Consider the following 19,310-nt stretch of genomic DNA (forward strand, 5'->3'; position numbering starts at 1 on the left):
ATTTTGTTCAAGCGTTGTGTCTAACTTTTGTAGCCTTTGTCCCATTTGTTGCATTAACTGTAATAACAATGCACTGGTGTCTGAAACATGTTCCTCAGTGCTTTTCGGCAGTGAAGTTGCACCGGCAACATTCACATTTTGAGAAGCCGAAAATGTGTCTTGACTTATTTGAGAAAGCGGTGAGGACCCAAAACCCGAATCTGCAGTATTTGCAAGATTGTGTCCTGTCATTCCTGAGGCGGGCTGTTGCTGACCGATCGATCGATAATGCTTCCCTGTTCACTAATCGTTTCACTGTCTACACCATTGTTTGCCGCCCGCTTCATTTCCCTATGCACAATTACCAAATTACTATGTTGAACATTAGTTAATTCATTACACGGTGGCGCTAACACACTGCTTTCGTCTTCACTGTCATCTCTCAGTTTACTTTGGATCCTAGTATTACGTTTTTCACACGCCATAATTGTCACAATATTTCACACGATAACACAGAAAAGCACAATTTGAAGAGCAAAAATAAGAAAACACATTAACATAGCACTGAAAATAATATCTAGTTAATCGCAAGCGCAGCTGCGAAATACTTGGTGCAAATCTACATGCATGCCACAACTGTTTTACTGTACAACAATGCAAGACTGCAACTACAAAGGAGATTCTCTCTACAATTACGCGCTAGCAATAAACAAAAGCTACACTAATTACACAAACTACAAGAAAAAATCAGAAGATTCCAGTGAGGTATCCTCGGCTAAGGGTCGACATGTGAAACGCCCCCTTAAAACAATTATACATGACTGTGCTTAAACTGACGCACAATATTTTTAGCGCAACGCAATCTGACTTTTAATAATCCCTACAAAAGAATGGCCCTGACCAACAATAACCTATACCTTTCACAAATCACTTACCTCACAAAAATCTTCGTTACACAAACTACTGCAATACATCGAGCGCCACTACTGCCAGCTAAATAAAAGATTCAAATTACTGAAGGCACTAACTACTGATAGGCATAGTTAGCAAATGAAAGATTTTGATAGAGAACAAACAATGAATTTATCTTAATAGTGTTCAAAAGTGATAATATGCATATCAGTCCATGGCATCCAATATTACAAATTTACTGTCTCTGTCCAGATCATCCGCTCTCCCCATCTCACTCCCCACATCCACCACTGCTGGCGGGTCGTCTCCAACTGTGCAACGCTACGCGCTGTTCACATCCAGCTGCCCAACACTACAATGGCAGACAACAATGCAAACTAGCCACAGACTGCAAACAGCACAGCCAGTGATTTTCATATAGAGCGCTACATGGCGTTACCAATAAGAAAACCTAAACAGCCTAAACCTAAACAGCCCAGTTACAAAGTTAAGGAATTCTGGTATCTAGGCAGTAAAATAACCAATAACAGACGAAGTAAGAAGGACATAAAAAGCAGACTAGCTACGGCAAAAAAGGCATTCCTGCCCAAGAGATATCTACTAGGTGAGTAGACTATCTTACATTATGTGGCTACAACTTCTGATAAACCACTGTGACTTAACAATAAAAATTTGATGTATTTTTTTAAAAATGTTTCTAATATTCTCTCTCATGAATAATCATGAATAAATTGTTTCCCATTCATTTTACTGAGCTTTTTCCAGTGAAATGTCAATACTTTTAGGACTAGCCCAAATTTAGACCGCAGGTTAAAGTTGTGAAAATTTGCCAATTTTTTTTAAAATGGAGAATGGAAACAAATAGAAAGAGTATATTACATCTCACAGCAATGGTTTATAGCAGAAAAATTCAAAATATTGTTTACTGCAACATTCTTTAATTTATATTCATCAGTGCATAAGCTATGTCTTAATAAGTAAATGCTAATCCAAATTTAGACTACTTCCTCTACGTCATCCCATGCTGCTTCACCAGTGTGTCACAGTTCATGGATCACAGGAGCTGGCGAATGGTGTAGTGACAGTCGCTCTGCAGCCCATGGCCAGATGATTACAAGGTGTGCCAGCCCTCGATGTGCTGGCCAGAACAACACACGAACACCTGGAGTTAGTGGTTTGATTTATTCGTTTTAGGCTAAGCTTGATAATGGTCACTGACAGATGGTAGTAGCGACCTGTGCACAATAAATGACAGCTGAAGATTTCACCATGAATTCCAACAAGTATCGAGGTAGATCAGGATAGCACTGCCAACATGTGGTCTTACGTTATCTTGTTGACAGGAAACGTTAAGGAGATCACTAGGATAGGGCACAGCATTCGGCCTCAACACATCAGAAATGCATCCGCTCCGAGTTACCGGCTATACGAACACAGAGGTTATGGTGATGCTTAGGTGAATGGCACCTCCTACCGGCATTCCAGTAGCTGGGTCTATATGATGACTAATGCGGTACGCAACGATCGCTTGGAAGCTGTTCAAGCGGATGCACTTGTCGAATGCTGTGCTCGGAACTGGGATCTGTCCGAAACTTTGATCTAAATCATTCTTGAGAGCAGTACTGTCGCTGTGTCTCTCACTGATCTTGCGTGAACTTTCAAAAGTGGCCATGCTGGCTGGCACTCCGCCGTGTTCCACACGGCGTTGCTGTGTCTGTTCGGATAGAGACTGATAGATGATGGACAGAAATCTGGGACAGGGCAGAAGCGGGGAGGAGAAATTACCAGCTCCTCGCCCGCATCTCGTGGTCGTGCGGTAGCGTTCTCGCTTCCCACGCCCTGGTTCCCAGGTTCGATTCCCGGCGGGGTCAGGGCTTTTCTCTGCCTCGTGATGGCTGGGTGTTGTGTGATGTCCTTAGGTTAGTTAGGTTTAAGTAGTTCTAAGTTCTAGGGGACTGATGACCATACATGTTAAGTCCCATAGTGCTCAGAGCCATTTGAACCATTTGAACCAGCTCCTCCCAATCACAAAAGAGAGATTAAGAATATCATACTTCCTTCCTACCGATGGAGCTTTACACTATCAATTTGGGCATGATCCATCTCCCAGGTAGACAGGAATCAACAGATACGCAGACCCAGAATCAATACACACCGGAGCAATCAGGTCACAAACCAATAAGAAACTCAGAACCACCAAACACAGACTTATGAAAGTAGACAAATTAAATGAGGACAAATATGAGGGAGGCACATGAGACATTTGCAACGATGTCAACGTGTGTCTAGAAACAACCACCACTCCAAACATCAACAAAGACAACATTACTAACAGAGTCAGTCCTAGACAAATCACCACCATCGCCGACACCACACCAGCAAGCACCACCAACATCAGTGTAAAACGTGTGAGGGCAAAAATAATTGAAGAAGCGTGTGACATCCCAAGGAGATCTTAAATTGTCTCCCAATCAGCAGCCAAGCCACAGTCCATCTAGTACCACCTTAGAAACCACAACAGAAACCATCACCAACAAGCATGCTATGCCTAATTATGATAATTTAGAATTTATTTTACTTTTAAGTAGGCTAGAGAACAAAAGAGATATTGTAGACAGCGCAGCAGATGCTACTTAGGTTAAGCAATCCAATGGGAGATTGTCTCTTTTTTCCAGTAACTGATCAGACAGACAGAATCATCCTAAGGACAGAAAATATTCCCACATCAGCAGAGCCGCTGCTCGACCTCATGCTCCAGGTCTGCCTGCGCAGGTCAGAATCTTTCGACTTGGACAAAATATATATAGATCATGTAAGAACACAGGGACGAACATATTTCGATTACTCACAGACAGGCAGTAAATGTTTTGTACACGTAAAACACCCAGAACACATAGACAAAAAAATGAATATCATACAACATAATACAAAACACAGTACAACGGTCAGTGCGGAAATCTCTAAAATAGCACTTGCAGGCGGACATCATATGCTTACAAGAACCTTATAAAAGAAATGAGCAGCTAATACGTCTACCAAAACATACTACAACAATAACAGGCAGCAATGACTGTAAGGCTGCAATAGCAATTTTAAATAGAACTTACAACGTAATTAAGGTAACACAGTTAAGCAATTACCACTTAGTTGAGCGGTTGAGAATGAAACATATCGATCCCAGCCGAGGGATGGTACATTTCTTAACGGGACACGGACCTTATCCCACGCACTTAAACTGCGTGAGTCTGAGGCAGACACCTACATGCACATGCGGTGAACGAAGTTGCTCAGAACACACCGTCTTTTTTGCGGGCAATACGCGAACAACAGACATACACCCACTTAGGCTACACAGAAACACACATATACACACAGCAATAAGAGACGAAGAACAATGGACATAATTAAACGTATTGACAAACAGCATTTCAGAAACAACACATGAAGAGTACATGCGGACACGACATAAAAGACATGCCTATGTGCAATAACAACACTTTCCAGAGCGTGGACAGCGATGCCCACAGTGACAGCGAAAGTAGTGACAAAGAGGAGGAACAGGAGGAGGAAGCCGAGATGTAACAGTAAATAAGCATAAGGTGCTGACGATGTAGCCAAGAAATCACCAAATGCTGTACACGGATGGCTACCTAAAGTGAATACACAGGATAAGTAAGAAATAGGATAAGCAATACTATTTCTCTACTAATAACCATTTGTGTGTGTGTGTGTGTGTGTGTGTGTGTGTGTGACTGGCGGTCAACGGCTCGAAGAAATCATTCCGAAGTATTCACCGTCAGTCACATTCGGTGATGGTACTAACAAATCTCTCCTCTACCCTATCTTCTTTTTATGTTCTTCATAAAAAACATCAAAATTTTATTTATATTTCAACCTTAAATTATTATTATTTTGAAAAGTATTATTCTTCGTAAATGTTGTGGATCCAACAAAAGAAAACTGCAAAAATATGAAAAACGAAAACCGTAAGATGTACGCCTGTTTTAAAAGATCAGGAAACAGTTCTATAATTTGGCAATAAATAAATAAATAAATATCCCAGCTATTTGCTGAAAATACGACAACGTGTCGTAGACGCTCGTGAAAGTACAGCAACTGGCACCCGTGGTCACATCGTCTGCGAATATGCCATTAGACAAGGACTGGAAAGCATTTGGAACTGCAACAAGCTATAGTATAATAAGAAATGAGGAACTGTAGCATAAGCTGAACTTGCTGACAGCTAAGATATCTGCTTATGAACTACAACCCTCCATGGCTGAGAGACAATCAAGAAGAAAACATACAACATGATAACGCGACGCGCCACGGCACAACACCCCCCAGAACAACCTTCCGAAGCAGTTGAGATGAGCCTCGGGGATGATCAGGAAGGATATCCCGAAACACTGACAAACATCTGAAAATCTCTGCACCTTGGATGACACAGCAGCACAACCCCTGTGAATCCTGAGTTTAACGTCAGTGTGCCGGGGGTTCACTATCCAGACAAATTAGGAATGTAGCATGGTTCTGAAACCAAGTGTAGAGCAGTGTTGCACAGCAGAATTATACGTTACAAAGTTTGTGATCCAGCGACGCAGCATACTGAACAGAGCAGTAACATGTGCCTTCTTGATTCCGGTTGGACATATAACCGTGTGCTAGTTGACCAAATGGTGCATGTACCCAAATGGTGTATGCCGATATTTTACGTACGTCCACCCCCCCCCCCCCCCAGACCCCACCCCCACCCCCGCCCCCCCACCTTAAACAAAATAATGGTTAGTTATACTAACACATTTGAAATTATCTTACCATTGCTGTATTAATGAAAATTTGTGTCAATATTTTGTCTGTAACGGAATATAAGGAAATAGCTAATAAATAAATAATATCCACGTGAATAGTTGTCACACTGACAACAAGCGCATTTCGTGGCTCAAGGTAGGTGACATGGCTGTATGATTCTGTACGTCTCCTAGGACTATAGTCGTTTGGGGCTGTTGATATCCGTCATGGATTGAGTATGGCCCTCGTGAACCCATCGATTCTTTGCTCGCAGGGAAGTCGTGAGAACCTCGACAACGCGAACAGAATTGTCGCCCAGTACTGAACAGCACTCTCGACAGACGCCGGTCCTGCCACTGTCGAATTCCAACATACTGGTTGGCGTTTCTCATTCTTACTTGTGACATGGCAGGATCTTCTCCCTTACAAAGACAATTAAAATTCGATTTCTGAATGAGAAATACGCTGTGTAAATTTTCCTTATATACAGAATTTAGATGATTTTTTCGTACTAACTTTGTTCGACAGCACTGAAATGATACAGACTTTTGCACACCCAGGCATGTAGTAAACATCATATCAATTTGACGTTTGTTGCATGCGACCTTCATTTTTTTGTAATTTTAATGACGAAAAATGTACAGCTTTGTCCTTGCCCAATCAATTTTTATGATCCACTATTGATGAACTAATCGGTGATGAGATTTGAAGTCATAATCATCTCTGCTTCAGGTACAGAGTAATATTAGATGATCTATGATTCTGACATTTATAAACAGCTTGACACTTTCGTTGTGAGAGCAAACTGTTTCAGTTCCAAGGGAAAAGTGTTTCCGGGGAGGAAACTACAAAATATTCCACTTGAAAAGAGTGTCTCATTTTGCACTAAGTCAATGGCTGTTAATGCACACAACGGGAACGTAAAACCGGCATATGTTACATGCAGCACAGTCACACGAATAAAATTAGTAGAGAATTAACGAAGGATATCGTGATATGGCCGAGGAGCACTCGACAGAAAGCCCGCGGATTTTAAACCATTTGAAGGATCTGGACGGAAGAGAGAATTTTATCAGCGTATATCGCCGTGAAAATATCCATTCGCTTATGCAGAAGAATATCATCACCGTACCATCACGCAGACCATTTGTGTTACTTTTACATTTTCCTTCATCCTTTTCCTAAAGCAAATACGAAAAATTTTGCACAGACAGGAATTAATATTTTAACTCGAAAAGGATACATGCGACTGACATTAAACGGGATAGGAGTATTTCACTACATAAGTGATCAGGATTTCAAATGTATACAACATGTCAGTTTCGAAGAATTCAGTGTGGTGTAAAGTCCTTTGTGCTTCAGAGCATGTAAACGATGTGGCATGGAATCAAAAATGTCTGTTTATGTTTCTAGGGAATTTCCCTCCACTCATTTTCTTTGTCAATCCACGAAGGATCAACAATGGCTGCTGAGCGTTTTTGACAACCAAGTTCATCACCAGCCATAGCCAAGCAACGTTCGATGTGCAACACTTCAGTCGACATAATACTAAGGAGGTACACTTGTGATAAGACGATTACACACGAGGATAATTTGAACAATACCGCAGGCCGAAATCCAGTCAAGTACAGACAAACAGCCAATATTCGACGTAATGTAACATGACAGAGTATTAATTGTGTCAATCACCTGAAGCTGTTGCAGACTCCAGAATCTGCAGCTGCACTGCTCCATCTAATTTCACCTTGTGGCGAAGGAATTCTACTGTACCAGTTGTTCTAGGTAACGCGGGGAGATCGCTGTGGTTCTTGGAATTGCGAATGGAAGCCCCTTCTATTGGTATAGGGCGAAAGGTACATTTAACATCAGACGTTTCTGGGAATCGTGATGCAGAGCAAAATGTAAGTAACAGTGTGATGTATTCACTTTTTAAAAGCACTCAAGGTGTTCCACTTTCGAAACTAGGTTTTTCGGACGCGTAACGGGAAATATATAAATAAATGACTACCCCTGAACTGACAGCTTTTAAATTGCCACATAATCTTACGGAACGATATGGTAACTTCACGATCACTATTTTGCCGATTCGTTTGCAGAAATATGAGTGCTTTTCTAGTATATCCTGTTGCTTTTGAACTGCTTCACGTAATGCGTGTGAAATCGAACATACTCGTGGGAGACGGGCTACATCTCCTTGTCTCAATTGGATCTGCAAGTCGATACCTTCCGTGAAGCGTAACTCTCGAGTATGTTGTACACTGGTGAACCAGAACTCCACTGACAAACTTTCAGAGGTGATTCGGGGATACCTTCTGAGTATTATGATACAAGGGACTCCCAGTCTCCTGCGACCCGTTAGAGACTTATTTACTTCGTTTCGTTCCTCGCCTCAATTAGGTTTGTATTTGCACTGCACTGGAAAGTGCACAAAAGTGAAAATTTCGAAGGTATGCACTGTGCGTTTGTTTGGAAACAAACTTGTGCCTTTCCGTATGGTACTTGTTCCTGAGAACAGAAATGCTTACTTTACACTCCGTCATCGGTCGGTGTTGGTCACTTCTGTCACGGGTTTGTTCCTCCAGCTGTGTTCGCTATAAGTCAGCTGTGCTGCACAGCAATATGGGTATGTTTATTGAAGACAATTTGGCCGATATGCAGTTCGTGTATTGGTTCATTGAATGCAGTGGAACAGCGGGACAATGACCCTGTGCTGAGCTGTCCCCGCAACGGTGCCAAGCCCGTCACAGTAGTTCCACATCTGTCTGACGGTTGTTGCATCACTCTGTATTTTGTGTGTACATTTTGATTATTAAATATTACGGGCTTCTTCACTGTTATGAAGATATTTTCACATAGTCGATGGTGACTGCGATAGCAAAACAAATAAAAGATATTTGCATTGTTACTCTGTAATGAGCAGTCGGAGACCCTGGGTGCCTTAAGCCAAAATATTGAGAAGGTATCCCAAAACAATCTTCAAAAGCCTGTCGGTGTTCTGATTCACCCTGTACGGTAGCGGATATCAGTATAAAGTTAGGGTTCCTACAAAAATAAAGAACAAAAGCTGAAACATACATGTACTGAATTTAGTATGAAAGTAGTAGATATACATATAAGACACAAACAATCACGATAGAATTACATGGTTCTTTCATAACACGAGAAACAGAATGAGGCGTTCACATTTCCTAAGTGAAAGTTGGTATGAAGGCACTGACTGTCCTGTTGTACTATTGGATTCTTACTACTGTAACCAACCTCAATTTTTCCTAATTACCTCAAAAATTCTCTTCCTCATTGTTTTGTTAAGGTTTTAGTTCTTGCAGTGAAACTGTCACCCACTCTCCCCGTATCGCTCTTTTCAGTTTACATACGGCCACGAATTGCTTTGCATTGCGATAAACACGCCTTTGAAAATCCAGGATACGAACAGGCCAGGGCAATACATAGATGTCTTTATCCTGAAACCACCTTTGTGTTGCGCGGAGACCTAGATTGACGCTTTATCTTGTTCGTCCCATGGATCTTCATACATTCTAATACATTCTCTCTCTAGCACCACAGTGTACATGTTAAGAGTTCATTCTAGTGTTCACCCAAGCTATAGGTGATTTACCTTCAGTGCAGAATGCTCCCCAAATAATAACACTTCCATTATCAAAATTTCTAGTCATACTTACCAGCTGCTCTCTTCTCAGATCATGCCAGTCACATTAAAACCAATCTGGACCATGTACATTAAACTTCTTATCATCACTGAAGATCACTTTATCCCATCTTCAAGTCCATGACATATGTTTTACAGCAAACTCTGATCAAGCCTCTTTATGTTTGGGTGTTAGGGCAGGTTTCTGCAATCGTTTCTGGAATGCAACACGTTTTCGTTTCACGTAATTTGTCCTACACGTCTGGCAGTTATTGGAAAATGTAAATGAGCAATAAGTCGAGAAGAATAAACGGTTTGTGGCACTTGCTTTGCGCAAAAGTTCCGTTTCGTTGCCTCAGATAATTTTCTACTTTGCCCACATTTTCCGTTCACTCCATATCCTGCGTTGAATCTAGCGAGATTATATAAATCACTGTACTTCAACGGTTCAACTTCTTGGCAATTTGACGATTAGAGAGTCCGATTTTCTGCTACGCGCCTATTTTTAATTTTTCATCGCATCAAGCCCTTTTACGCGTGGCTATGTCACAATCATGATTTGGGTAGACTATGCGCACTGTCACTGATGTTGTCTGTTTGCTATCTGTAGGAGTGGCATGTACACACAGACTAACACTAACACCCACAGAGCCGAATGCCGTGTTATACCGAGATCAGCCTCTACCGCCTGAATCGTTGATGTTTTGATAGATACTGTGCTACTGACATCAAATGCGATGCCATTTGACTTCCTGCATCTCATACCATTGCATATAGGCTACACTCTCCGCAACTATTCCAACCAACAGTGTTAATTTTCCTAGAAATATACATGGCTTTGTACTGATTGCCCCCACTGTGTATCTCTTGGAAACCTTGGAACGGCATTTCAGTTGTTACCTACAGGATAGTCTCAGCGACTGTACGGACAAACTCCTTGAATTTGTATACAACAATTAATGCTTTTCATTGGCTGAATTAATGATCAGAAATGAAATCTTACTTAAAAATTTTATATAAAATACTTCAGTTGTAAAAGTTTCTTTTACTACTATTTGAGTCTTGGTATGCACTATTGCTTTTCCGTAATATCGTTGTAGTAATGGGGAACCTAAAACAATATTGGCATTCTACTTTATCGAGGATAGTATTTACCTGAAACGTGACTGCTTTACTGAGAATTTATTATTTGTCTTAACAGGTGATCAGTTTTTGGATACATTACAGGTTTAATTTTATATAATCTTTCTCTGATATGACGCCGAATTTTCTTCGGAGATAAACAGTTGTTTGCAACACTATTAATGGTTGCACGATTTGCCGTACCCATTAGTAAATCGCTTCCTCTTCAGATGGGCAGCACTATGCACCTACAGCCAGAGGACGTATCTGGCTAAGCAGCAATAAATTATATGCACAGAATTTCCACGTGAATCTTCCTATGCATCAATTGTAAACTCCATCAAAATCCCTACAATAGTCCCTGAGATTAGCCTTCATATAGAGACAGAAAAACGCTGCCTGGAACTTTAATTTATAATGTCCTAAATGAGTACCTGGCGTTGACCGTGAATGCATAGAGGCCTATTCCAGTCTTCTATTACTCCATCTCCTGCATCCCCCTCTTTCTTTCCATCTCCTCCTCCCCCCCCCCCCCGCCCACCTGCTCCTACCTCTCTGTCCACCTGCTCCTCTCTCCTCTCCCTGTTCATCTGCTGCTCCTCCCCCCCTCTGTCTATCCACTCCTTCCCACTCTGTTTATCTCCTTCCCCTCTAATTCAATCTCCTTCTGTCATTTTCTTTGTCCGCCTCCTCCTACTCTCTCTCTGTCCATTCCTCTTTCCCCATTCTGTCTGCACGTAATCACACAATATCGCTGGGGTTTCTCACCCCCATAGTATTTCTTTCTAGACCGTAACTAATAGAGTTTCTCATTCCTCTCCCAACTAATCTAATTACTTAAATTCTCTTTCGTAAGAGGCGGGAAGCAAAACGTTGTACAAGACTTACTAGATTTACTGTTCCGCTATAGTAGTCCTAATCCATTGCACGTACAGTAAGAGGAAAAAATGAATCCATTATTAGACTACGAGCAATTACCTGCATTGGACTTTCATTACAAAATGGTGGCGTAAGAAATATGACACTTCAAAAGTACGTTCCCCTCTGCTAACAGTGACTAATACTACTGGCCATTAAAATTGCTACACCAAGAAGAAATGCAGATGATAAACGGGTATTCATTGGACAAATATATTACACTAGAACTGACATGTGATTACATTTTCACGCAATTTGAGTGCATAAATCCTGAGAAATCACTGCCCAGAACAACCACCTCTGGCCGTAATAACGGCCTTGATACGCCTGGGCACTGAGTCAAACATAGCTTGGATGCTGTGTGCAGGTACAGCTGCCCATGCAGCGTCAACACGATACCACAGTTCATCAAGAATAGTGACTGGCGTATGGTGACGAGCCAGTTGCTCGGCCACCATTCACCAGACATTTTCAATTGGTGAGAGATCTGGAGAATGTGCTGTCCGGGGCGGCAGTCAAACATTTTCTGTATCCAGAGAGACTCGTCCAGGAGCTGCAACATGCGGTCGCGCATCATCCTGCTGAAATGTAGGGTTTCGCAGGGATAGAATGAAGGGTAAAGCCACGGGTCGTAACATAGCTGAAATGTAACGTCCACTGTTCAAAGTGGCATCAATGCGAACAAGAGGTGACCGAGACGTCTAACCAATGGCACCCCATACCATGACGAATACACGCTTCCAATGTGCGTTCACCGCGATGTCGCCGAACATGGAGGCGACCATCATGGTGCTGGAAACTGAACCTGGATTCATCCGAAAAAATGACGTTTTGCCTTTCGTGCACCCAGGTTCGTCGTTGAGTACACCATCGCAGGCGCTCCTGTCTGTGATGCAGCGTCATGGGTAACCGCAGCCGTGGTCTCCGAGCTGATAGCCCATGTTGTTGCAAACGTCGTCTAACTGTTCGTGCAGATGGCTGTTGTCTTGCAAACGTCCCCATCCGTTGACTCAGGGATCGAGACGTGGCTGCACGATCCGTTACAGTCATGCGAATAAGATGCCTGTCATCTCGACTGATAGTGATGCGAGGCCGTTGGAATCCAGCACGGCGTTCCGTATTATCCTCCTGAACCCACCGATTCCATATTCTGCTAACAGTCATTGTAGCTCGACCAACGTGAGCAGCAATGTCACGATACGACAAACCGCAGTCGCGGCAGGCTACAATCTGACCTTTATCAAAGTTGGAAACGTGATGGTACGCATTTCTCCTCCTTACACGAGGCGTGACAAGAACGTTTCAGCAGGTAACGCCGGGTAACTGCTGTTTGTGTATGAGAAATCGGTTGGAAACCTTCCTCATGTCAGCACGTTGTAGGTGTCGCCTCCGGCGCCAACCTTTTGTGAATGCTCTGGAAAGCTAATCATTTGCATATCACAGCATCTTCTTCCTGTCGGTTAAATTTCGCGTCTGTAGCACGTCATCTTCGTGGTGTATCAATTTTTATAGCCAGTAGTGTATATGGCACCTTCTGGATGACAAGCTAAAACTTCCAAGCCTAGCGCGGCCAACGCCTGTAAACTGCGGTACGCAGGTCTGCCTTACTGTTCGATTCAGAGCCTCAATCTGTTGCACGATTTTCCCGCTTCTGTCGAAGCTCCGGACACGGTGTCACGTCATGCTCCCACATCCCAGGAGATAAAGTGCTTCGTGGAGGGCGGATTCACCACAGCAACAAGACGCTTGCTTAAATGAAATTCGGCCTCTGAAAAACGAAAAGCGAAGTATTCTCCGACTTGTAGTGAAACATTTGGTTACATTTCGTCGGGAACCGTTTCTGTGTCATTCTACATTGTCAAATTACTTTTATTTAAAAAAAATAGTGGATGGATCCCATCTATTAAACGCTTTTTTAGAAGGACCACACATGAAATTGCAGTGGAGAACCTTACAGACGTATTTCCTGCCCGTTGCTGGTGCTTACTGATAATTAGCTGGAACTACCACGCTCCTGACTGGCTGCAAAGCACGCAACTGGAATATTATCAGATAAGCAATACTCAAAGATGATTCTTTCCATGAGCTATATATTATTTGTAGCCTGTATGAACAGTGACCCGCCTGTACAGCCTAACGCGCAGCGCACTATGATCCGAGACACATAGGTGAACCAGACCCATATCGGATTCGCGCAGTGGCTTGACGACCGTGGGTTGGTACACTGGTCAGCTTGGGTATGGTTTAGAGTTAGTTTGCCAAGCTCGCAGTTGCTGGGCTGGTTCCAGAATTCCGCTTCAGGGATCATACACAAGCAGTAACAATAGTATAACAAGCAGAAAAAAATTTACACGTTTGAAAGACAGAAGGCGCACACGGCTCCCCTCCCTAAGGTTAGCTTCAGGGCAGAGGATTCAGGAACGGCATCAATCCATTAGATAAAAAAGTAAAACGAAATTTGCCAAATGCTGCAAAGAGTATCCTTCACTAGACGACATAAATACTGTAGAAGAGAAGAAAAAGAGGAAGTAGAAGGCGAAGAAGAGGAAGGAAAAAATAACTTATATACACTGATGTTACAAAAGTCACAGGATACCTCCTAATACCGTGTAGGACCTCTTTTCGTCCGGTGTGGTGCAGAAACTCGAGGTGGCATGGACTCAACAAGTCGTTGGAAACATTGGACCATGCTGCCTCAACAGCCATCCATAATTGCGGAAGTGTTGAAGTTGCAGAATTTTGTGCACGAACTAACCTCTCGATTATGTTCTATTCATAAATGCTCGGCAGCATCCATGTTGGGTGATCGGGGTGGCCAAATCCATTGTCCAGAACGTTCTTGAGACCAGTCACCGACAACGGCGGCCTTGTGACATGGTGCGTTTTCATCCATAAATATTCCATCCTTAGTTGGGTACATTTGATCTCCAAGTAGCCGAGCATAATCGTTTCCACCAATGATCAGTGAGCTGGAACAGAGTATCCACTCCATTCCATGTGAACACAGCATACATCATAATGGAACCAATACCAGATTGTAGAGTGTCTTCTTGAGTCCATGGCTTCGCGGCGTGTGCACCGCACTCGAAATCTACCATCAGCTCTTACCGACTGAAATCGGGACTCATCTGACCATGCCATGGTTTTTCCGTCGTCTGGGATCCAGGTAATATGGTCATGAGCTCAAGAGACGAGCTATAGGGGATGTCCGGCTGTTGGCAAAGACACTCGCGTCGCTCGTCTTCTACTAACGCCAAATTGCGCCGCTCTGTCGTAACGGATACGTTGGTCGTACGCCCAACAATGATTTCTGCGGTGATTCCACACAGTCTTCCGTGACTGTTAGCACTGATAGGCCTTCAAACAAATTTAAGGTGGAGCTAGGGGAATGTAGTCGAATTAAATGAGAAAATGAGACACGAAAAGTAGTTGATGAATTTTGCTATTTTACACCAAGGTCGAAATACGTGAACATCGCTGCTCTCGATCGTTAAGTGAAGGCCGTCGGTAACTTTGTTGTCCATGGTGAGAGGTGATGCCCGAAAGTTTGTATCCTGGGCCCAATCTTCAAACTGTGGATCTCGGAATACTGAATTTCCTAACGATTTCTGAAATATAAAGTCCCAGGCGTCTAGCTCAGACTACCATTCCGCGTTTAAAATCTGTTACTTCCGTTGTGCGACCATAATCAAATCGAAAACCCTTTCATTAGGAACACTTGAGTATAAATAACAGCTCCGTCAATGCACTAGTCTTTATACTTCGTGTACGCGATATTGCCGCTATCTGTATATGCGCCTTCCAGCGCCGTATGTCACCTCAGTATAAAACACTCTTGCAAGGCTTCACTGACCATTTTTATAATTAAAATAACTAGGTATGTGAATGGAAGAGACAGAAGTACATTGAAACGGTTTTGTGGACCGTAATTTTAACCAGGAAACTTGCCTACGAGAGTAAGTTTCAAAACAACGTACACTCCACTGCAGAGTGAAAGAATCGTGCGCTAATCAGCTAGCCATTGGCAAAGCCATATCGCTGCAGCATCCACCCCTGTAATAAGAATCAAAGCACATGATGAGGTGATGAGACAGCAGTAATTGAGGGAGTAATACAACGTTGTAGTTACTGCTCCGTATTATTTATTCTGTTGCAATAGCAAGCACTAAAGGAAACCAAAGAGAAATTTGGAAGAGGAATTAGTGTTTAATAGAGGAACTAACACTTTTGCTACCTCCCATGACGTTTTAGTCGTCTGAGATACGGCAAAGATATGGGAGACGGGTGGACGAAGCGAGGGTAATGGAATGGAGTCGAATTAAGTGAGAAAATGAGACACGAATAGTAGTAGATGAGTTTTGTAATTTTACACCACGGTTGAAATAGAGTAGATATAAAAATGTAGACCAATAACAACATGAAAACATTTCTGTAAAAGAGGAGTTCGTCAACATCGAACATAAATTTAATTGTTAGGACAGTGAAAGTTGCTGCCGCCTCTGCTGTAAATCAGAATCCATTTACCGATACGCTGAGGTGCTCTTCCTTTGATTCATCACAAAAAGTCACAAAAGCCAACTGCGTACATGCAGCGACTTTGACGGAATCTCGTTGATAGTTCCCTGTGAAGCTCTCACAGAAGCTAATTCTGTTAACCTGAAACGCAGTGGCAACGTGAAATCTAATTAATGGTCTTCCTGGAACAGTGCTTCAGGGAAGATGAAGCAGTGTTAGGAACGCAAGGCGTAGTTTATACGTCCTTCCCCTGGCCGACACAGACTTTGCTGGTGGATTAAATGTGCATCTATTTTTCGACGTACACCATTTTAGGCCAGTTCCCTTTTTACGGCTTCACACATTTATCCAACCGCTGCTGTCATAATCGCTTCATAATAGCCTAAATGCTTCCCAGTTTGAAAGTTTCTTAGCTGTGTAAACAGATAAAAATCAAAGGGCTGCCTTCTTGGTGAATAGAATAGAAGTTCGAACTACATCCCTCAATCCTCTCATGTTTCTTTAATCTGTAGAAGACTTGAATTATATTCCGGTTCTTCCTTTCATAGATTTTCTTTTTTCGCTTCTGATGAGTTTCGTCCGTTTATTCCACCAGTACTGCTACCCTAAACTTTAAAAATTAATTCGGAAAGTGACTCATGTTACATAGGAGAACCATTGTGCTTCACTATCTGTAGCTAACTTCGAAATATTTTGTCGTTTTAAGAAAGTATCTAACCTCACTAATTATAATGGATGTACGTTTTTCAGCTGACTTTCTCTTTTTTGGAATGCAACTGTCAGAATGATCTGAGGAACAATGACATTCGAGTGTCCGTGCAGCCCTCCCAAATCACTTGAATTCACCCCATGGGCCGCACATGCGTGTGCCACTGACATATCTTCGCGCATTGTGATCGGCGGTTATACAGCCATACACCAGGGCGATTCTTCGAAGTTTTCAGTGTACCATGTCGAGTCACAGTCGCCACCAGCTCAAAAAGAATGTTGCATTAAAATAGGTTTTATGCCACATTACATTTCTCATGAGTGTGTAGCGCACAAAGCATATAGCGCCGTCATATGGAACAACCGTAAAAGTCAGCTAAATTACATATCGCCAGTATATTCAACGAGTTCAAATACAATCTTAATAATGACAACATATTTCGAAGTTAACAACAGATAGTAAAGTACAAAGTGTCTTCTCTGTGACCTAAGTGCTTCATTGCTAAATTTTAGGTTGTCAGTGCTGGTGAGACACGTATTGGGCACAGTAATAGTATTGTCCTTACCTTACCAGTTGACGTCAGTTTCTGCTTTTCCTTCGTAACTCCACCTTTAAAAAACTTTCTAGACTAGGGCATACGACCTCTAGTTGTTACTGTTCTTTTTCTCAACAGGACACTTTGAATTACAAACATTTTGGGAAACAGTGAAAATATTTCAGATTTTATTTATAAAAACTAATTACAACAGTATAAACAATATACGCTCGTACACAGTTTTTATGTTCATGCAAACAGTGCAGTTCACGCGGAACGCCTGTTAGCATAGTCTGCAATTTCCTGACGTATTCATTTGGGTTGGATCGTCATTACCGTGATGAAATAACCTTCAGTGCCGTATTTGAATTCAGTCACAGATTTTATAGCAGTAGACAGTGAAGAACTAGACTTTACATGAACTTCGGATAACTTCCGTACGCAATGACCCTCCATAAACAAGTAATTCTAATATGTTGTGGTATTGCAATATTCATTTCGGCATTAATAACAAGCAACACGACTAAAACATCTGAATAAACGTTAACTATATCATACATACAGTTCACACTTTCTGATGCACCTCCTTCTTGCTATAGTATCAATAAGTGGAAGTAAACTGCAAGAACAGAATGATGAGCTACAAGAAGTCTTAGATTTCGTAACTGCAAAATATAGCAATATGATCAAGAAAGTTGTAATATCCGCGTTACCTCTATAGTGGGCGTTTTTTACCTTGTGAGGATCCTATATCGTCACACATCAAGACAACTGAAAATCTTTTAACTTTTGAGTGTAAATGTAACGAACTGCTCGATAGCAGTGACTATGTTACAGTAATCTCTGGTTTCGCGGAGACAGAATTTGAAAATAATCGCTGCTCGCTAACGGTATTTTGAAAAAGTCTGACGGTTGTTGCTGAGCGCGAGCACCTAGTCACAGAGCAGAATAGGGTTTCCGAAACTGTGTTCCACGGAACACTACTGTTCCGCGGGAAGTGAATAAGTGTTCCGTGAAAGTATGGTATTTCTTTTGACATTTGTTTTTATTTTTTCAAATTATTATGATTTTTGTGTTATTAGCTATGAACTAAAATTGAAGTAATCGCTTAACTAAATCCTATTTTTCCATTTTTTAAAAATATTTTTGAACCTTCACATTAAACTAGGTGTTCCGTCAAAGTACAAGGATACTCGAAGTGTTCCTCCAGAGGAAAAGTTTGGGAAACCCTGGAATAGAGAGTATCCAGAAAGGAAAGTAGAAGCTGGATCCTTCGATTTGGAGTCAGGGATTTCAGTTGATGCCATGCTGAGACCAATTAAACGCAAAACGAAACCTTGTTCCTTCTCAGACTCAAATGGACCTTCTTAAGAATTGGAAGTAATCCAATCAATTAAACATTACTCTCACGAAAGGAAACTCCAATGAAAATGTTCTGATAGATCTACAGTTGAAACTTATCACATAATCTTTTAAATTCATGACTGTTCTGGAAAATCTCTACCGAGAAACTAACGCCAGGAGTTGGTGGGGCTTTGCTTTATTACGTAAAGTCTTTTTTATAGATAATGAGATTTTATTGTTCACAGGAAGAAAATCGTAAAATACATTTTTCTGATGTACTGCTTACTATCAGTGGCGACGTAGGTACCGCTTGCTACTTTTCTGTGTCGTGTTTTTTCTTAATACTGCTCATTATATATTTATAACTTTTATAGAACATCAAACAACCTGGCCCGGCTACCAGCGATTATAGGCCGGCGGACCGCTTGTGTTCGCCTCAGCCACCAGTACCACTTGACAAGGGTATAACACTATAAAGAGCGGCAGCGAGACAACTGCCGTGCTGCCTAAAAGCCTAGCTGCAGGGAAGCACTGCCACCTGGATGCAATCTGCCGATTTGCAACTGCCTTCCAATCACCAACGAGAGACTGCCTACCAGTCACTTACCAGAGCACACAGGCAACAGACAACCTATACGCTACCTCCTGCTAATCACCTACTATAGTTCCAATCAGCCACCAGAGTAGCACAGGCAAAGCGTTCAGTACAGCCAAACCTTCTATACCCTCCTGTTCAAATTGTCCAATGATATCGCAGATATGTGACGTCGGTATCCACCAGATAATCAAAACGACAGTATATAAAGAAAGACGTTGACCTGTACACAATAGCGAACCGC

Source organism: Schistocerca piceifrons, chromosome 3 (assembly GCF_021461385.2).
Source record: "Schistocerca piceifrons isolate TAMUIC-IGC-003096 chromosome 3, iqSchPice1.1, whole genome shotgun sequence".
Lineage (NCBI taxonomy): Eukaryota > Metazoa > Arthropoda > Insecta > Orthoptera > Acrididae > Schistocerca > Schistocerca piceifrons.